The sequence below is a fragment of the Prionailurus viverrinus genome, chromosome C2, assembly GCF_022837055.1.
Source record: "Prionailurus viverrinus isolate Anna chromosome C2, UM_Priviv_1.0, whole genome shotgun sequence".
Taxonomy (NCBI): Eukaryota; Metazoa; Chordata; class Mammalia; order Carnivora; family Felidae; genus Prionailurus; species Prionailurus viverrinus.
The window spans coordinates 67219590-67242411 of NC_062569.1; the positions used below are offsets into that span (position 1 = coordinate 67219590).

At 34.5% G+C, this 22822-nt stretch overlaps 1 protein-coding gene across 3 annotated transcripts in view; it reads left to right on the forward strand.

The window, feature by feature from the left end:
• The window catches only part of NAALADL2 (N-acetylated alpha-linked acidic dipeptidase like 2), a 1352594-nt gene that overhangs the window by 73727 nt on the left and 1256045 nt on the right, over positions 1–22822 (forward strand). For all 3 annotated transcript variants that reach the window (XM_047875457.1, XM_047875456.1, XM_047875458.1), the window contains one exon: positions 20965–21027. The gene's annotated coding sequence lies outside the window, so the exon portion shown is untranslated. The remainder of the gene's footprint in view (positions 1–20964; positions 21028–22822) is intronic.

Genomic DNA, 22822 nt, shown 5'->3' on the forward strand with positions numbered 1-22822 from the left:
TGTTCAGATATCTTACTGTAATTGCTATTTTTGTATTTCTCTTTACATTCCACCAGTTTTTACTTCATGTTTTTAAAAGATATTTTATTAAATGAATAAACCTTTAGGAATGTTATGTCCTCTTGGTAAATTGACCCCTTTAACACTATGTAATTATCCTTTTCATCCTGATATTATCCATTGCTTTTAGGTCTTCTTTTCTGGTGTTGATGCAGCCATTCTAGTTTTCTTTTAAATAGTGTTTCCAGATTGTTTCTTCCTCCATTTTTAAATTTTTATCTGTGTGTCATCATACTTACAGTAATTTTTATTGGTAGCTAATATATAGTTTTTATTCAATCTCTACCTTTTAATTAGATTTTTCAAACCATTTATAGTCTTAAGTTATTATTCCTATGTTTGGGTTTAAATCAGCTCTCTCTCTCTTTTTTTTAATCAACTGTCTTGATATTTGTTTTCTATTTCTCTTATCTGTTCTTTGTTACTTTTCCCCCTTCCCTTTTTTTAGATAAATGAATATAATTTATGATTCCATTTTGTATTCACTGTTTTTTCCCATCTGTACCTTTTTATTTGTTTACCGGTTACCCCAAAGTCTGCATTATTTCTAACTTTTCAGTTCACCAACAAATATTATGCTGCCTCATGTAAATGTAAGAGTAATAAAAAATACACTGTTTATTTCCCCATACCTTCTTGTTTTCTTGCTTTTATAATTTTACCTCTCTGTATGTTAAAGAACTTACAATAATTCACTATTATTTTTCTTATATGATTATCTTTCAAAATGATTAAAATGGGGGGTGCCTGGGTGGCTCAGTCAGTTAAGCATCTGACTCGATTTCAGCTCAGATCGTGATCTTATGGTCATTGGATCGAGCTCCGTGTTGGGCTCTGTGCTGACAGCATGGAGCCTGCTTGGGATTCTCTCTCTGCTCTTCCCCTGCTTGTGTGCTCTCTCTCTGTGTCTCTCCCTCTCTGAAAATAAATAGTGAATAAATATTTATTTAAAAATGATTAAAGTGGGAAACAGTATGCTCTGTATTTACCCATGTATTTACCATTTTCATTACTCTTCATCTTTTGCATAGATGAAAATTTCCATTTATATCATTTTACTTCTACCTGAAGACTTCTTTTTGTGGTTCTTATGGGCTGGCAAAGAATTCTCTCAATTTTTTGTCTGAAAAAATATTTCTTCACTTTAATTACTGAAAAATGTTTTTGTTGAGTGTAGGTTTCTGAATTGATGGTTTTATTTTTGTGTTGTTTTTTTTATTTCAGTGTTTGAAGCATTCTCCATTGTCTTTTGTTTCTCAGTTTCTGATGAGAAATTGAATATAATTCTCATCTTTATTCTTTTGTAGTTAAGGATGTCTTTTTCTCCCCTCTGTATGCTTTCACTAAGGCAAGACTTTCTAGAGTTTCCTCTGGATGTCCCTCAGTATTTTTTGATGTCTCTCCTAAGTGGTGGAAATCTTTTTCCCAAATACTGTGAACTCTGCCAATTGTTCATTCTACTGTTTTCCAGTGAGTCTTTTCCTGGTCTCCAGTGATTTCTCCTCACATAGGCCAAATCAGTAGCCACCTAACTCCTGAAATGGACCTCCATGCAGATTTTTAGAGCTGTCTCTGTGCAGTGTCTGTATCCTTGGTATTCTTTCCTACAAATTCAACTGCCTGGTCTTCCCAAACTCCTATTTCCTTAACATAGTGAGACATCCAAGGTCTATTTGTCCTCTTCCTTCCATGATACTTCTTGGAGACTGCCTCCAAGTAACAAACTGGGGCAATCATAAGACTCATCTTTCTTGTTTCCCTTCTCTTAGAAGTAACAGTCCAATGTTACTGTTGTTTAATGTCTGAAAACAGTGTTTTCATATATTTATTTTGGTTTTCTTGTTTAAAGTGGAAGTGGTAAGTCTGGTTTCTGTTACTTCATCTTTATTGAAGTTGAAGCCTAGAATTTCTTTTGAACAAGACATACAATGTCAAAAGATAAGCTTGAATTCCAGTGATATGTTGATATTGTATATAAGTCCATCTGTTTCTGGATTATTCATTCTGTTACAGATTTATTTATTTATTTGTCACCAGTGTCACACCAACTTAATTATTTTATCTATTTTTAAATGAATCTGTTCTTCAGTTATAGTTAGTTTTAAAATTATTCAATTAGCATGTTTCTAACTTCATTTAATTTATGATGTTTCTTAGAATATATCTTTTTTTTAATATATTGGTAAGATTATCTGGAGCCCCATATCATGTCCTGTGAAGTCCAAAATCCCTTGCAGAGGTAGAGTAAAAGAAGTGTTTCATATTGTCACTATTGTTTTTATGAGCTCCTGCTTTTATTGAATAGATTCGTTTTAAAGATCCTCTTGTCATTTTGTGCTTCCTCAGTTTACTCCCTATTGTGTTGACCCAGATGTGAGACTCAACTTCATTACAGAGTCCATTCACAAAAGGCATATGAGGTTACATTTTATTAAGTGTTTGGGTTTGGAAGGCCAGGATTGTGATGTCATAATACACACAATTTCACATAAAATATGAGACATCCCTGTTTTTAAAGTCCGTCTGTTACCTCAACATCAGAATTTCATTTTACCTGTTTTCAACCCTGTGCCCTGTCTTTGCCTAATTTAGTCTTGCTAATGTCTCTTTTTCTCTTTCTCTGCTTCTCAGCTCTTGGCTCTCTCCCTGCCCATATTTAGGTTTTGATCACTTCTAGTGCAAAAAGGTTAAGCTGTCTTTTTGGTTTTACTGGAATGTACTAGACACTTCGGTTGCTTTACCTAAAGTGAATCATCAATTATTGTTTTCTAAATTCTGGTGCCCACTGTTGAGATAATGAATTTTTCATCTCACTGAATTTATAAAATAATACAATTTATTTCTATTTTAATTTTTTAAAATTGAAGATGTATATTATTCCTAGGAGATTTGATGGCTGTGGTGGCACTCTAGATGCTCCCGCCTTAATCATAGTCTTGTATAAGTTTCATAAGAAAATAATTAATTATGTGAAGACCCATATGAAAGTTATCTACAATACATAAAAATATATGCATACATATATATGTGTATATATATGTATAGTTTCTAATTCAAGACATCTAATATGAAATACATATATTCATTTATGCCCATGGGTTTGAGGATTATCTACATTTTTACTTGTTTCACTATTAATAGAATTAATTAGTTACTAAGTAGTTATTTAATAATCTGTTTTAGGGAAATGAAAATGAGTTGTATGCATGGATAGATTAAATTATCTATATATTATTCATTGATCCTCTTTCAAATTTAGGGCTCTTTTTCATAAGTGATTATGTTAGCTATCATCTTATTTCTTATTGTTTCTTCAAAAATATATAAATATTCTTATTTTTTTAATTGACCATATTACATTTTATTATCAATTCCTGAACAGAATAAATATAATTTGGAAAATAACAGTACTGCTTTTTTACTCAGTAATGTTACTATTTTATTGATTTTTGTTCCCCAAAGAATTATTTGTATGTCATCATTTTTAAAATGCTACACTAGGTACCATCAGGCTAATCAGAAGAAAGAGTGGTGTGATACCTACATCCAAGAATGTTAGTATCTAGTTGAGGTCATAAAATAGTCACCTGTGAAATTTCTTATAAAGAATGTTTTCAAATGAATTCAAACTCAGTATTCTAAAGAGATTTCAGAAATGAAGCAGATAAGGAAATCAACAAAATGCAAAGGCATTCTATTGAATGAGAGAAGATATTTCCAAATGCTATATGCAATAAGGGTTAATATCCAAAATATATAAAGAACTTAACACTAAAAAACCCCCAAACAATCCAGTTAAAAATGGGTAGAAGACCTGAATAGACATTTTTCCAAAGTAGAAATACAGATGGCCAACAGACACATAAAAAGATTCTCAACATCACTAATCATCAAGTAATGCAAATCAAAACCACAATGAGATATCATACCTGTCAGAATGGCTACAGTAAAAAAAAATGTAAAAACACACGGGAAATAATGTGTTAGCAAGGATGGGGAGAAAAAGGAATCTTCATGCACTGTTGGTGGGAAAAAAATTGGTATAGCCAGTGTGGAAAACATTATGATGATTCTAAAAACATTAAAAATGTCAATACCATATGATCCAGTAGTTCCACTACTGGATATTTACTTAAAGAAAACAAAAACACTAATTTGAAAAGATACATGCACCCCTATGTTTGTTGCAGCAGCATGATTTACAACAGTCAAGGTATGGACAGTCAACCTAACTTTCCACTGATAGATAAAGAAGATGTGGTACACGTGCGTGCACACACACACACACACACACACACAGACATGAGTATTACGCAGCCATAAAAAGGATAAGAATTGTGCTATTTGCAAGAGCATGATGGACCTAGAGGGTATTATGCTAAGTGAAATAAGTGAGACTGAGAAAGACCAATATTATATAATTCCAGTCATGTAGAATCTATCAAATAAATAAACCAGCAAAAAGCAGAACAAACCTATAAATACAGAGAACAAACTGATGTTTGCCTGAGGTAGGGGTATAAGGCGATGAACAAAATGGGTAAAGGGGAAGGAGAGATAGAGGCTTCCAGTTATGGAATGAATAAGTCACAGGAATGAAAAGCACAGCATAGGGAATATAGTCAATGTTACTGTAATGCTGTCCTATTGTGAAAGATGGTAGCTACACTTGTGGTGAGCACAACATAATGTATAGAGAAGTTGAATCACTACATTGTGCACCTAAAACTTATTAACATTGTGTGTCAACTGTACTCAAATAAAAACATTAACAAAAGAGGGCAGATTGATCCAAGTATGTCTTTTGCTACCAAAATACCATAGGACATTTATTATTGGTTTCATACTAATCTACAATACTGACAAATAGATACTTTGGTGATCATGCTCTCTGTACTGTCTCCCTTTGTTTTCTGTTAGTGGAGCTTTGTAAATGTTACATTCCAGGAACAAGTACCTCTAAAATATCGACTTCACTCCACCCTGCCCCACCCCATGCTTCTTGTCAGTATTCAGATAGCAATCTTAGTTATAAGCAATTATTATATTTTAAAAATAATGTGTTTTCAGACATCAGTTGTGCATCTGCTCATTTGCTCCACTGCTGTATATATGAAAGGGAATATTACCTACCCTGAGATGCTTATATTTTCTTCCTGGGGAGAAAGGAAATTACTACTTTGACATCAGGACACAGTAGCTCACCTTCTGTTTGCAGACACTTCAGTCTTACTTGGTAATTCGACTTTACTAACCAAGAGTTTTTGAAAGGGCCCATCAAGCCTTTATGAAATGACTGGAACAAACAGCTCATTTCTCATAGTTGCCCTAGGAAAACCACTTCATCGAATATAATCTTAGTAGAACTCATTTGGATTAATTTGAAAGGCTTCCTATGAAGTTATTACCGAACAAAGATGATTAAAATTGATCTGTATACTGTCGTCTAATAAAAGTGGTTTGTTTTTATATTACCTTTGTTTTAAATCATGAGTATGTATAGTTTGTGAACAACTCCTATGATATACAATTCTGTTATTGCTAAATTTCTACTAATTTTTCACTTGATGAAAGAAATTATGAAAAGCGTGTTTTTATGCTTAATGGGAAGGAATTTCAAACTTAAGTCATTTTTATAAATGTTATACACAGAAAAAATAGTAACTTTTTTTGAAATTTGAAAAAAATCACAAAATTTGAAAAATAGAAAAAAAATCAAGAAATGAATGAATTTGAAACCCTAATATTTGACAGTAGTATTACAGTTTCTAAATTATTCCTTAGGTTTTTTTAACAGTATATTTAAAAAGTATTAGCTAAGAATTAATTGTGAAAAGCTCCCTTGCTATAGTTACTTTTAAAATTAATTTTAACTGTTTATTTTTCAGAGAGTGTGTGCATAGGGCAGGGGCAGAGAGAGAGGGGAACAGAGGATCTCAAGCAGGCTCTGTACTGACAGCAGAGAGGCTGATGGGCTTGAACCCCCTAATTGTGAGATCATGACCTGAGTTGAAGTCAGACACAACCGATTGAGCCACCCAGGCACACAAAAATTATTTTTCAAATCAATGTGATTTTCCTATAGTAAAATACGTATATTTTCAGTGTTGATTGTAATGTGAAGTTGTTTTCAACTTGAAGATTCTTGTTTTTTGTTTGTTTTCTATATTATTAGAGAAAATGAACAAATTTTCACATTCCAATTAAGACTTGGATTTTTGTTTTTGGGGGGGGAGTTGTTGCTATTTACCTATCATCTACTGATTATTAAATATTACATAAGGGACTGCTCATTTATGCCAATAAAACATTCTTTTGTCATAAAAATCAGTATGATTTTTCATCTTTAATTGTAGTACATCCCAAACAATTATCCTAGCAGTTCCTTTTCATATTCTTGAAATCATGTTTGCTTGCTAGATTTCATTGAAAATAGTGTTGATCATATATTAGGATTTTCTTTTCCTGGTAAGGTAATATGTAGCATGGCAAGTGTTTCTGCTTTTATCTTGGATATTGTTTTTTTTCTTCTTCATCAGTTTTAAGAACTTCTACCTGAAGAAAATCTAGATGAGATATTTAGCTAATGAATAGTTGATTTTGCTCTTGATTAGTTTTGAGATGTTTTAAATTCAAGTTGAAAATTTGCAAATTGTTCTTTCTTGAAGAGAAAGTATTTGATTCGGTTATAAGGCCAGATTGGCACAAGTGATACGTGGCACCAAGCTACATAAATGCTTTCTGATTAGTCTGGTTTTTTTTTAATGTTTATTTATTTTTGAGAGACAGATCATGAGTGGGGAAGGGCAGAGAGAGAGGGAGATACAATCCAAAGCAGGCTGTCAGCACAGAGCCCGACGCGGGGCTTGAACTCATGAACTGCAAGATCATGACTTGAGCTGCTGTTGGACACTTAACCAACTGAGCCACCCAGGCGCCCCTATTCTTTAAATGGTGGTACAGTGGATTATTATTCTGTTATCTTGCTCACATCCTTCTACATGTTTCTTTCAGAACTTTCCAGTATGTTTCTGTCCCTTGATGATTTCTTCCTGAAACTGGAATGTCATTTAAAAAATAACTAAAACTCAAATGCCTGTAGAAGTCATATAAGTAAAATAGGTGAATGAATGTGAAAGTGATCTGTAACGAACACAAGGCCTCCCTCTATGCTGGTGAGAAAGTGGGGGAATTCGGGGAATCTCTACAAACTGGAGAGTAAATGCCATATTTAGGGGAAGTAGTCATTAACCAGCTTCAGCCAGTGCTTGCTATGTGGGTATGATGGCCCACAGTTGTGAGATCTTCCAGTTGTATAGAGAAGTTAAAAATCTGTGTGTGTGTGTGTGTGTGTGTGTGTGTGTGTGTGTGTGTGTGTGTGTGTGTAATTTCCTGATTTTTTAAAGTTTGGCAAATAATTTTTAAAACACACTCTGTGGACCAATGCTGTTTGGCATGTCAATAAACTACCTATGAACAAATTGCTTTTGGGTCTATCATTTAAAGTTTTATCTTTAAAAATAAGACTTTCCAGGGGCGCCTGGGTGGCTCAGTCAGTTGAGCGTGCGACTTTGGCTCAGGTCATGATCTCCGGGTCTGTGAGTTTAAGCCCTGCGTCAGGCTCTGTGCTGACAGCTCAGAGCCTGGAGCCTGCTTCGGATTCTGTGTCTCCCTCTCTCTCTCCCTCTTCCCCCACTCATGCTCTGTCTCTCTGTCAAAAATAAACATTAAAAAAAAATTAAAAATAAGACTTTCCAGGGCTCCTGGGTGGCTCAGTTGGTTGAGCATTTGACTTAGGCTCAGGTTATGATCTTACAGTTCGTGAGTTCCAGCCCCGTGTTGGGCTCTGTGCTGACAGCTCAGAGCCTGGAACCTGCTTCAGATTCTGTGTCTCCTTCGCTCTGTCCCTCCCCCATTCATGCTGTGTGTGTCTCTCTCTCTCAAAAATAAATTTAAAAATTAAAAAAAAAGTTTTTTTAAATAAGACTTTCCATCTAGTAATGGTTCAGGCATATTTTTTTTATGCAAAGTGATTTTTAAAAATATTTTTGATTGCCAACTTTTTAAACTTATTTAAATATAAACCAGGCCCAAGGTTGACAGGTTGGATGGCAGGCTGGTTAGAGACCATCTACCTCTCTTCCTTCCCAAGTCCATTTCTTTTTCTGTGCCTCCACCTGATGTGTTGTACTATCCTTATTTCTCAAAATTAGTTAATTAACAAGTCTAGGTAATTCTAACTTCCTAATAGCTTTCATATTTATATTTGCCTTGATATCCATTTCCAAAGTTGACATCCATCTCCACATCTATCTTAAACACTTTTGTTGACTCCACCATCCTGTTTCATATGTGTAATGCCACCATTTCCTAACTGGTCTCTTTTTGCTTGTAGTCTTTCCAAATTCATTCTACGCACTTGGGATAGAGGAATGACTTAACTATAACATAAATCATAGTCCTCCTTCAGATATTTCAAGTATTCTTTATTGACCTCAGAATAAATCTAATTGCCTTAACGTGACCTGTAAGCCCTTTATTTTCTGGTCTTTGGTTACATGTCTAACTTCCTCTCTTGCCATACCTCCTCAATATTCCATGTCACAATCAGATTGAATACTTTCAACATTTATGTTTACTTTTGTTAATAGGACTTTATAAATGTGGTTCTCCAGCCCAGGCTTCTTCTCTTTACCCATTTTGCAGCCAGTTGATGTGTGAAGGAGAAGATAGATAAACTATTAAAAAGTTCAGATGTATTCTTTTTAAAAAAAATTTTTTTTTAACGTTTATTGATTTTTGAGACAGAGCATGAACGGGGGAGGGGCAGAGAGAGAGGGAGACACAGAATTGGAAGCAGGCTCCAGGCTCTGAGCCATCAGCCCAGAGCCCCACACGGGGCTCGAACTCACGGACCATGAGATCGTGACCCGAGTTGAAGTCAGACGCTTAACCGACTGAGCCACCCAGGTGCCCCCAAAAGTTCAGATGTATTCTAGTTGCATTGAACACATGATTGTCCCAGTTGCTCTTTCAAAGACCAGAGACCTGGTCAACATTTTAGCAAAGCAGACATTTTAAGAAAGACTTTCTAAGAAAGTAGCCCTTACATGATAAATCTCTTTGTACTCTGGACTTTTTCAAGGTAAAGCCTCAGTGATTTGAATTATTCAGATAGAAAAATCTCTGACATTACAAAGGTATCTCATAATTTCTCTGAGTCAGCAAAATATCTCTCTTCTTCTCTTCGTTATCTCTGTCTCTCTCACACACAGACAACGCACCTACAAAAATGCCAAACAAATTCTATTAATGAGAGTTTATTAGAAGTAATAATCATGGTTCACACCAAAATTTGGAGAGAGCTTAATTAAAGATTTTAGATTTTTAAATATGACGATAACATTTTCGAAGTAAATAATTTCCTCATAAGTCATTGAAACAAGATCATCCAAAATATTCAACCTGAAGACCAAGCTTGCCCTTGGCAAGTTGCTGAAATGAATGAATGAATGAAAGGTTTTGTTTCTTTTTGCGCTTCATGTCTTTCCTTCACTGTCTTTCTTTTACTTACATGTTTCCAATATCTCTTTCAAAAAATGCCATGTACAGTGGCATTCTATGTGTCCCACAGAATACAGTGGAATCATTATCTTATGTGTCCTGTAATTTGTCCTGGTATTAATACAGCCCAAGTTTGAATGGACTATTTTGGTAGTCACAGCGCACTATGAACTTAGAGGCAACTAACGTTATTAGATGATGAGATTGATATTTAACAAACTCTCATTTATTTTATTAAAAATGCTTAAACAACAGCAGTGCCATCGGGGTCAGTGTGGAGTCTCGCATGAGGAAAACAAATAATTTATATACATAAATTCTGGTTGTACATAATAAATCCACATTTTTATCATTGTAACTCATATTCTGTCATTTTGATATAGTTTTGTGGCTTAATCCACATCAAAAATACCCTCTTTAAAAGCATTAATCAATTATGGTCACCTAATAAAGTATTCTGAAATTTTTGTCTACTTCTCTTAGACAAGTGCACTTTTTTAAGCTTTCCAGTAACAAAGATATGTTATAGGTTGGTTTAAGTATAAAAACAGAACCTAAAACAGGATAACAAAAATGGAGTAACAAGAAGAATAACTGCTTAGCGCTAGCTGGATGAATTGAAAACAGTTGAAAAATAATTCTATCTTACAGGATTTTGCTGTGTGCCAGAACTAATCACATTAACTTTAACCCACCTGAGGCTTTATATTGCCTATTTATCTCGTCTGTGGGGTATTTTTTATTTATGACTTTGCTATTCTTATATTGACAGATTATTTTCGACCTGTGCTTAAATATAACAATTATATTTCTTATTATTTTAATCATCACAATTGTATGATGCTCTAACATTATTTTGCTTTTTTCCTCTTTTTAAAGTTAGTTTGTGGGACAGAGTACAAGAACAGTATGCACTTCATTTTCTTTTTATTGAGGTGTAATTGGCACATTATGTCAGTTGCAGATGTGGAAGGGAATGATTTTATATTTGTATATATTGCAAAACAGTCACCACAACAAGTCTAGTTAACATCTGTTACCTTACATAGCTACAAAATTCTATATTCTTGTGATGAGAGCTTTCAGGATCCACTATCCTAGTGGATGTAGTATGCAATACTGTATTATTTACTACAGTCACCTTGCCGTTTATTACAGCCCTCTGACTTATTTATTTCATAACTGGAAGTTTGTACCTTTTAACCCCCTTCACTCACTTTGCTCACTCCTTACCTTAGGCAACCAGCAATCTATTTTCTGTATTTATAAGCTTGTTTTTTTTTTTAAGATTCCACATATTAGTGAGATCATATGACATTTATCTTTTCTGTCTGACTTAATTCAGTTGGCATAATGCCCTGAGGTCAATCCATGTTGTTGCAAAAGGCAAGATTTCATTCCTTTTTATGGCTGAAAAAGATTCCATTTTATATACATACCACATTTTTTTTTAATGTTTTTTTTTTCAACGTTTATTTATTTTTGGGACAGAGAGAGACAGAGCATGAATGGGGGAGGGGCAGAGAGAGAGGGAGACACAGAATCGGAAACAGGCTCCAGGCTCCGAGCCATCAGCCCAGAGCCCGACGCGGGGCTCGAACTCACGGACCGCGAGATCGTGACCTGGCTGAAGTCGGACGCTTAACCGACTGCGCCACCCAGGCGCCCCTACATACCACATTTTCTTTACCGATTCATCATCTATGCATGGACACTTAGGTTGTTTCCTGGTCTGGGATGTTGTAAATAATGTCACAGCATGGGGGTGCATATATCTTTTCAAATTAGTGTTTTCTTTTTCTTTGCATAAAGTGCTGATTGTATTATAGTTCCATTTTTAATTTTTTGAGGAACTTCCATACTGTTCCACTGTGGCTACACCAGTTTTCCTTCCCACCAACAGTGCACAAGGTTTCCCTTTTCTCCATATCGTCACCACCACTTATTTATTGTCTTTTTGATAATAGTCATTTTAACAGCATTGGGGTAATATCTCAGTGTATTTTGATTTGCATTGTTTTGATGATTGGTAATGTTGAGCATCTTGTCATGTGCTTGTGGTTATCTGCACATATTCTTTGGAAAACTGCCTATTCAGACAGTTCTGTTAAGAGAAAATGACAAAAAAAAGACTTTGTTTCTATAAATATGGTTGGTCTCCTTATTTATTTTTTTGTTCATTTGTATGTCTTTCTATTTTTTCCTCTCTTAAATTAACAAAAGCTCATTGAAATATGATCTGTTTCTTTATGATTGTGCCCAATACATAATTAATACAATATATTGAAAATTTTAGTGGTGTATGATTTAGCTACATTAAAATGTTTGTCACCACCTCATTTAATCACAAATATATCAGATGGCATTCAGTAATACAGTTCTTTTTTATCTTTGGTGCACATATAGACAGTGATAAATGATAATATTTCTTTTTTTAATAAGTTTATTTATTTTGAGAGAGACAGAGACAGTGCAAGTGGAGAAGGGGCAGAGAGAGAGGGAGAGAGAGAGAGAGTCACAAGCAGGCTCCACGCTGTCAGCGCAGAGGGGCTCTAACCCACAAAACCATGAGATCATGACCTGAGCCAAAACCAAAAGGTAGACACTTAATTTGCTGAGCCACCCAGACATCCCAGTGTTAATATTTCTATGTGACACATTGGGGAAAATGGATGAAGGAGGTTGCTTTAAACTAGAAATAAGCAGATGGAGTTGTGAGAGAGGGTGTTGAGCCTTCCTGGCCCTGTAAGGCTTGCAGAAGACTGAAGGGATCATCAAAGCATACTGTAGTCACAGATAAGGTAGGTAGTTCTATGAGTTGAAATATTGAAATAACAATAGTATCCATGTAATATGTTCAGATGAAAGTGAAAAATTCAGTCAGTCTTCTAGAGAGTTGTTTTTATGACTAATCACAACTGTTTTTTTTTTAAATGTGATTTCTAGCATATAGGAGATAATCAGTAAATTTTGAGGAACTCAGAGTTATATAGACAAGCCATTTAGGTGTTTGGATACATTTTGTCTTTTTATTCAGATGTCTGGTGTCTTTTAACATAAACACCATTTGCCACTTCTGTAATTAAAAACAAACAAAATCCTGAATAATAATAGCAGTTACATTTTGAGGGCACCTAGTATGTATCAGGCCCTTATGAGCTTATTTAATTTTCATAAAACTCCTGAATAACAATTCTGATTATTATCTTTATTTTATACAGCAGGAGTCTGCATTTCATAAATTATATAAGTAATCAAAAAATGACCTGGTAAATAGTATGGACTTAGGATTTAAACAGGCTAAGCTGATTCCAAAGCCTGGAATAAATGTGTTTGGCAGGTCTACAAGGAGCATTACTGACCTGTAGCATTTGTAGAAAAAATGAGTTTGGTTCCCCAGATATAAACTTTCAGGAGGTTCCCTCTCTCATCATCTGTCACTTTTGGCTTGTACTTCTCTGTGTTCACCTTTAGTTCTTGATTCATTATCTTTGCCAGTGGTGACTTTTTCTAGAGTGTAGAGCACACTGGCTGTGCCAGTAGACTAGCATTCCTGCGTAGACCCTGAATCATGGCCTTGACCTCATTTGCATTCGGAGCCTGGAACACTTGGTTTTCAAATCCTGTCTTTGCTACTTATAAGGTAGACGTGTGACCTTGGGCAAGCTATATAACCTCTCTCTGGCAGTTTTCTCCTCATTGTATAATGAGAATAATAATACTATGTGCATGACATAGGATTGAGTATTAAATGATTTAATAAATATATAGTACTTCAAATATTGACTGGCCTATAATAATTAATCATTATTTATTACTTTTTATTATCATTTGGGAAAACTAGATCATGATCACTTTTTATAACTTTTCTATAGGAAACAATAGAGAAGTTAAGTCTTAATAGGCTGGATTTTTAAATAGCTAGCTAGTGTTTGCCAGTTACATTTTATAAAGCTGACATTTTTATTAGTGGTTTATCACTGGAATAATTGAGAACCATGTTACAATTACTAATATTTTCTGTTCAGAATTTTGAATGTTTTGTGATATATTACATGATGGAAGTTGTCATGATGCTTAAGGATACTTGTACTTAACGATAATTTTATCCTGTTCTACTTTCTTCTTTCTTTCTTTTATTTATTTATTTTTATTTTTTAAGTTTGTTGATTTATTTTCAGACAGAAACAGAGAAAGGGAGCAGGGAAGGAGCAGAGAGAGAGAGAGAGAGAGAGAGAGAATCCCAAGCAGGCTCCACACTGTCAGTGCCAATGTGGGGCTCAAGCCCATGAACTGTGAGATCATGACCTGAGCCAAAACTAAGAGTCAGATACTTAACTGACTGAGCTACCCAACCCACTGCCTCTGTTTTACTTTCCAATGTATTGAAATATTTGGATTTCCAGGAAACAGGTATAAAATTGGGGCACATCTGAGTGATAGAAAGATGTCTTTTATTTTTGTTTTTAAAATGTAAGTAAGTTTTAATTGTCAAAATTTGTTGTATAGATGTTTGTCAAAGTTATTTCAATTGCCAAGGAAATTCAGTGACAGGAAATGTTTTGCCTAATTGGTGGATTCTAAAGAATCTGTTCTTAAATGGTGAGAGGAATTTGCATGGATAATATAAAACAATAGCCAATAAAAGCATCCATCAGATGTTTTTCAAATTATATTTGGGGGCACCTGGGTGGCTCAGTCGGTTGAGCAGCTGACTTAAGCTCAGGTCATGCTCTTGCAGTTTGTGAGTTTGAGCCCCGCATCAGGCTCTGTGCTGACAACTCAGAGTCTGGAGCCTGTTTCTGATTCTTGTCTCTCTCTGCCCCTCCCCTGCTCACACTCTGTCTCTCTCTCTCTCTCAAAAATGAATAAACATTAAAAACTTTTAAAAAATTATATTTAAATATAAGTGTTTCTAATATTCTGGGATTTCAGGGTGTATCTACAAAAATTCTACCTTTCCTCAGTCTTTTCTTGCTTTCTATTTCATATTGAAAATGGGACTCATCACTTCTCAAAATGGTGAATTAGACTGGGGATTGTCAAGTTATGTTCCCCAGTCCACAATGGCCCTCCAGCTGTTTTCATAAACAAAGTTTTATTGGAACACACACAACCATGCTCTTACATGTTGTCTATGGCTATTTCACATTGCAGCAGCAAAGCTAAAAAGGTGCAACAGAGATGGCTAGCAAAGCTAAAAATATTTACTATCTGAACAATTTCAGAAAAAAGCTTCCTAATCTGTAAAATAGACAGATCTGAATATGTATGTGAGAGCTTATTTTAAATTGCTGTTTCATACTTTCTCTGCAGGGAAGACTACCTTCCTCACTAGATTTTACTAAGAGCATCAATAGTATTGACTAAAAATTGGCTATTGTTTCATGTGTTAATCTTTTCCTTTCATTTATATTATAAACTTCTGTAGCATGATTGGCATTGTAAGATTATCTATATAGAAAATATAAAATATTACAAATATAGGAAATAGGAAATGTGACTATTAAAATATTGAATGGGACAAGTGATTCATCTCTTGTATGATCACATTTTTTGTGAGACTATAAGCTGATTTGTTGAAGCAATTTACTGAGGTTAGGCACATTGACTTACATAATTCATGTGACTTGAAAAGAAGACATAAAATTATGGGTATTCAACAGCAATGAAACAAAAAAAACCAAGCTATCATGAACATCATTGTCTTAGTTCCCAGTAGCATCATTAAAAATAACCCTATTGATGTTTGAACTTATTTGGCCTTATGTTTGTATGCGTGGTGTTTTCTTCTCAGAATTCTTCGCCAATTTTCATTACATTTTCTTTCACTTTTGCTTATTTCATTCTAGCCTTTTTAGTCATTATTTCTGTGACTCTCTGCATAGTTTTTGGATTATTTTAGTTTGGTCTTAGTTTGGAGACCAGATGTGAGATCAGCACTCACATAGAGCTCTCATCAGTGCAAGAGTGATAGTGGGATTACCCTCTAACCCATGCAATCTTGTGAAGAGGCATTGTGCATCATCATAGCATCAGCAAATAAAACCCATATAAAGGCCACTTCCCTAGAGTCTTCTTCCTCTTTTTAAATGTAAATTTAAATAAACACTGCGAGTAGAATTTACTAGGATCAGAATCCAATGAGAGTTAGTCCTCTATAAGGATTTCAGAACTTCCTCTAGTTCATTTGCCTGTAAGTGTTGTTTATCTGCTCTGGGGAGATGGTGCTGATTATTTAAAAATCAGAGATGAAAGAAGAAACCCCAAAGCAAGATGATTTATTTGCTTTTTGGTAAACTTGATTCTGTTTTGTAACCTTTGAAACATGGATTTTATGAGTGATAGTATTAAAATTTATACTCCCTCTAGAGTGTGTTGTTAATCATTATTGCTCTGCTGGGCCTCAGGATTACCTGTCTGCATTGTAATACAGCTTTCCTTAACGTTTATATTGAAATACCAATGGTTCCTAAGACATCTCATATATTTCTATGAATGAACTAGGATTCGCAAGAAACAAGGGCTTGCCTCCAGAAATAAACTACAAAATATTAAATTCCTCTTAAAAATTTGTAGAATTTTTAAACCAGTGTTAATTCTATACTTCTGAAATAAAAATATCTGATTCTAATGGTTGTACTTAAGTGGTCCAAAAAGTAGATGCAATTGTTATCTAAGGATAGTTATAAATAAAAACAGTAAACAATGTGTACTTGATGTATAATTTAGTTCAGTGCTTGGGACATTTATTAAGCCTCTATTTTGGAAGTCCTTCCAGAGATGATGTCAGGTTCCAGTCCTTGGATGAAAAGGATTGAAGACAGACATGAGTATGTACAACTTTTCAGAGTGTGCAGATACATTAGTATGTTCTTGGATGCTCCCATCTTTAGCAGAGTGAAAAAGACACCAGAAATGGAACACGGAGCTACAGATGAATTTCAGGAAAACATACTACACTTTGGGGGAAGGTTTTGAGTCTTATTCACTGGTAGTAGTTGTCAGGATTTATAAGTAGGGCTTGAGGAGTGGGATGCTCTCCTAGGCCCTCTGCTAAGCAGTAAGTGATTTGGAGTTACAGAGATGACCTCAAGCCAAACTTGTCGATGATATTTTCAGTTCTGCTAACTTCTTAGCACTGTTGAGAGGTCAGTCTTTTTTACATTTTGAGTAGAAAAGGAAAGTTGGGTATAGAGCTTGCCTAGATTTGGGAGTGGTATGCAAATGAAAAGACCCTTTTTGGAGGAGCTTCCCCACTTGAAGCTAATTCAGTCATTTATTGAGTTCTGTTGTGATTCAAAGAGTACAAGATAACACTGTTCTTAGGAGCTCATAGAATAGTGAGGTAGACAAAAGAATACACTAAGATTTCCCAGTCTATACTGAGGGAAAATTGGCTTGAATGCTTGTTTCGCACCCTAATCTATTCTAGGGCAGGGAATGTTCTCAGAAATTCTTCCCTTCTTGTTTTCCAGTACTCTTTTCTTTCTTCATTGAACCTACTTAGTTTCGGCCCTTTATACTTACTTGGTCCTGCACCAAACTATATCCCCTATTGATTTCAAAGAAGTCCATCATATTATGCATGCCATGACAGTTATAAATTTATAACTTAATTGATGATTTGGTGGGTTATGTGGGAAGAAATCACGTCATGGAGCCCTCCATCAGCTCCACTTCATGTTTTCTCCTGTGTGATCATTTCTGATGCTCCCAAAAGCTCAGACTCCTGTATGTTTTCTTCTCTATCTAGCAGAGCCCATCTACCAAGGTTAGTCTGGTTTCCCCCTTTTCTACAAAAGTGTTGGTAGTTTTTTTACATTGTTGAGTAAATAATACAGAAATTATAAATGGGATGTAGAGAGGGAGAAGCAACACAAAGGAACTTAGAGATTTTGTAAGTAACTGGATTTAAAATGTCAAATTGGAACATGGTAATTATAGTGTTAGCCACTTTAAAACTTCATAGTAGATCTTGGAACAAATCCCTTTTAATCTCATTCCAACTGTGTGGTTGACAGTAAAGCATCATTCCAAAGTATCCCTAGTATTTTCTGGGTCAGGAAAATACCACTTAAAGAAAAGAGAGGACATTTTGGAACCAAAATTATAATCTGGGCATTTAATAATAAGACTCACTACATTCAAGAAATGCAAGCTATAAATTAAATAAATAAATAAATAAATAAATAAATAAATAAAAGCAAGCAAGCTACATATAGAATCAAAAGAAAAAACAAAGTTATTAGGAAATCATGTGATTGTTGTGGTTGGATATTAAAAAAAACATTTTTTTTCTCCACTTTAAGCCCCATATGGCTGGCAACAACTTAAAAAAGCAAACACATGCATGTATTTATATATGTGTATATATATATATGTATATGCATATATATGCATTTATATGTATTTATATATGTATACATATACATATATATGTATATGTGCTGTAGGAAAATATATTTTAATTGTGTACATTATGTTTGTCTATAAAACACTAGAACAAATTAGTACTTCTGAAAAAAGTTATTTGATGGGATCTGCTGTTAAATTTCTTATATTGTGTATTGCACAATAGTTTTTAGTAAAAATAAATGTTATAAAGCCATTTATTTTTTTTATTTAAAAAAAAATTTTTTTTCAACGTTTATTTTTTTTGGGACAGAGAGAGACAGAGCATGAATGGGGGAGGGGCAGAGAGAGAGGGAGACACAGAATCGGAAGCAGGTTCCAGGCTCTGAGCCATCAGCCCAGAGCCTGACGCGGGGCTCGAACTCACGGACCGCGAGATCGTGACCTGGCTGAAGTCGGACGCTCAACTGACTGCGCCACCCAGGCGCCCCATAAAGCCATTTAAATAAAACTAAGAATTATCTGGTTGTAAGAAAAAATGGAGCATTTTTCACCAGTTGGTTTACTTCATAAAGGATTTCAAAATATAAACAATAAAAGAAATTTTTGACCAAAACTTAGACTTGGGATATACCCGTCTTTGTTGGTTTAATATAGTTGGGATGCCATGTAAGTACAGAGTGCTTTGATGCTGTTTGAATTTGTTTCACATAAGTTCAGAAATGGGACAAATTACTGCAGCAGCTGAATGACATTATCACAGACTCTGTTTCTTTCTAACCTTCTGCTCTGCCATCCTCAAGATAGTAGCTTTGTCCTCAGACTGTCTTACTTCATGCTTACAAGATGACTACATCAGTTTTAGGCATCATATCCATATGTAACAGCAGGAGAAAAAGCATTTTGTTAGGAGGGTGGAAACTTTGCTCAGAACCCCAGCACACATTCCTTCCATTTTATAAGGGTAACATATATACCCTGAAGTCAATCTCTGGCAAAGGAATTGGGACCACTATGATTCACTGAGCCTAAATCAAAGTTGTCCTGAATCTGGGCATAAGCATTCACTCCAGAGTTTCTTAGGAAAAGACACCTAAGGTGAATCAGGGGCTCTGATTCACAGAAAAGAAAAGAAGAAAAATAGGTAGAAAGCCAATAGTGTTTATTAGAGAAATGATACAGCTGTAGGCCAGTGGTTCTAAACCCTGGCTGCACATTACAATTACCTAGGAAGCTTTTAAAAAAATATTTTGAATTGGTCTGGGTTGCACATAGATATTAGCATTGAACACATCCCCCTAGTGATTTTAATATGTAGCTACATTTGAGAACCAGTGTTGTAGGTAAACTGAAGATAGAATAAGGAGACAAAAACTTTCATGAGTCTGTACACATTTACCTGCTTAAGTAGTTTTGCAGCTGTATTGAGCATTACTAAAAATTAACCATTGTCAAGCTGGGTAAAATTACCACCCCCAAATCTTGGACCACGGTTAATTTGCCAGACTTAAATGGTACTCACTGCCATATTTACTGGCCATATTCCAAAAGAATGTATAATATTTGGGTACTTTGAGTACCCAGACAGTTTTCATAGCCAAGCTAAGTTGGGGTTTTATGTAAGGATAGGAATGTCAGTGCCATATTTGTGATGAGAGAATTGAGTTGCAAAGAGGCTATTAGTGGGAGAGATAGAACTAGAGTTCTTATTATAGTATCCTGACAGCCAGGGTTTCCTCCTATTTCATGTTCCTACTTATGTTCCTGTTGTATTTGAGAAAGATGTCATGTGTTTTGATCAAGATAAAGCCTTATAATTATTATAAGTATATCATTTTTGACAGCTTACTGTGTATGAGCCAAGCACTCTGCTAGGTGTTTTATTCCTCCCCCAACATTTGTTTAATCCTAACAATCATATGCAGTAAATATTACTAACTCTACTTTATGGACAACAAAATTAGAAACAAAAGCTTGTTACTTCTCTCCTGTCTCTTAATTAGTTCACTTCTCTGGAATCTAGACTTTGAACCTATAATGCCAAAGATTGTACTGGCATATTAAATGCCAAAATGCATGTTTTTTCATTTTGCTGTTCACAGATATTTGACTTTATGCAGTTTACCAGTTCAGTAAATACCTATTGGCTGACAAATAAATAATAGATTCTGGGTAGCCCAGGATTGGATTGCATTTTACCTGCACATGTTTTCCATGCACATAATTTATGTGTTTTTTAGAAGTGAGTTTTTGCCAGTTGCTTTGCAACTTCACCAAGAACTTAGCATATGATCAAAGAACAATTGAATGAATAAATGAAGTGGAGACTTGAGACTGCTTAATTTGGAGTTGCTCAAATTATAAAGACTAGTGAAACTACTTTGCTGATAATTTCCTTTCCCTTAGGAACTTAAAATATTAAAATTAAAGGCTTTTAAGATATAGCTTTAATTATACTCTAATATTTTCAAACAAATATTGACTTACTGGAAAGTGTGCCTTGACTTGTTCAGTCATAGTCCATATTGCCATTTTTAATAAAAAATAATACTCTTTTAATAAGAAGACATAATTAGTCTATATGGCTGACATTTATTCAGATACTTGTTTTACCATTTTTTCCTAATTGAAAAATAAGAAGAAAATAAACTTGGCGGTGGCTTATAAGGACTGACTGGTTTAGTTTTTCATAGAGATAACATTTTCCAAATTACTGAATTATGATATTGAAAATGAAGGGCAAGCTCCTTGTTGGGGGAAAATGTTAGTGTAGCCCTAATACAGAATCTCATTAAAGCAACTGTCAGGATTTCTCTATTTTACCATCTCCTCCCCTATTCTGTAAGAATCAACTGTCGTTTTGAGTGAGTGTACTGCCAAAGAGGCATTTACAAATAAATGAAAAATGTCACAATTGATTTCACTCCTTCCAGAATACTGTGTGTCAGCTTTGTCACAAACTGTCTTTGTTATTCTCTGTTTTAGATCTCCCAGCTGGACACTGGAAATAACTTTTGATGGTTTAGGGCCTCTCTCATTTGACCCCAGGTAAGCCCTCTGTTGGTGACTTTTTACAAATATTTGTAAAACCGTTTGAATAGTTAAGAGAATATAAAAGCCTTTCCCCTCTTTCTCTCTATAACTGCTGTTTTTGTCAAAAGTATTCAGATGTCAATATTGTTTACTTACATTTTTGGACATTGGAGAGAATTATTCCATGCATTACAAAGCACTGTAAAATTATGCAATTATATTTCACGTTCTCTTCTCCAATACAATGGTTTGCTGTTATCATGCTTAATCTAATAATAATGTTAATAACCATATTACTTGTAAGGAAGTAATATGCCTATGCATTTCTTGTATTTTGAAATCTGTCTAAATTTTTATCATTTTTTATAATATAATCTTGAATACATGTCTTTCGTATAATTTGTACATAATATCATTGATACATATTCATTTTTGTCATCACCCTAAACCAGTCCACTATTGTGCACTCCTGCCATCATGCTAACATTATTGAGGTCTTGTACTGCACCATGTACTGTGCTAAGCAGTTATACGAATTATCTTCTATAAATGTATCATAGTGGTACTTGAATTCTGAGTTAATATGGATTTGGAAAAAAAAGGAACTAATTACAAATTGCTAGCAGCTTTTTTATTATGGATATTAAATTAAAGTAAAGTAAATCTTCATATAATTATCCTTTAAGAGATTTTAATCAGTATAATTGGTTATAGATTGTGCCGTCATTTGAGATTATTTAGCTTTCTACTTGAAAGATCATGGAATGGACCAATTAGTAATATTCTGTTTCTCTTGGAAATAGAAGTTGAACTAATTCACTCATTCATTCAACAAATATTTATTGAACACTTATTATGTGCCATTTACTTTATATTGACGACATGATGGTGAAGAATATGTATATGCTTCTCAAGATCTCACAATGTAGTGGCAGTCAGTCAAAAAATAGGCAAATACAAGGTAGTATAATGAATGAAAACAATAGGGAAAAGCATGGGGTACAATAGGATAAATGCAGTGAGCACCTAAGCCAGACGCGGGATGGATGCTCAGGGAGTGATGTGTCAGTAGAAGGTGGAGGAAGATTAAGTTGTAGTTGCAGAGTGGTTTGTAATGTCTGAAGTAGAGTATTTAAGATAGCGTGATATGTCTATAAAGAATTAAGCATGAGGCAGATCATGAATGTCCTCATGAGCCATGCTTAGCCATGCTTAGGAATTTAGATATAATTATGAATAGTGGCAGTTAAATTAGAAAGACTTCATCTGATATTGGATGTTCTCTTCAAATCTGGCTGGTCAAATTCTCACAGCACTAGTTACTATGCATAATAAAAGAGGTCATCTTCCTCCTTCACACCTATATAAATGTTTTTATTAGAATATAAGGTCTTTAGAAGCAAGAACCTGGGTTAATTCACTGTGTTTTCTCAAGATCTATTTTAGTACTTTGCACATAGGAGGCTCTCAATATTTATAGTATGGGATGACAGAATTAAATGTAAAACTCTGGAAAATGGATAAGTTGACCTACCAGGGGCTTCCTTCAAAGACTCACCACTTATGACTCCTTCTTTCCCTGATCAGTTGTCACAAATGGTAAAATTCTTTTCCACATCTCCTCCTTACTTTTTGATTCATAATAAGATGTTCCATCAAAGTAAATCCGTATGAAATGCAATTTTAAAAATAAATAACATGTCAATTTGTAAATAAAAAATGTCAATGAATTCTCTTTAAACAGTCTAAAAAAGTTTTGGAGGAAACTAAGAATAAGTGAAGAAAATGATTTTTAGTAAAAGAAGAAATA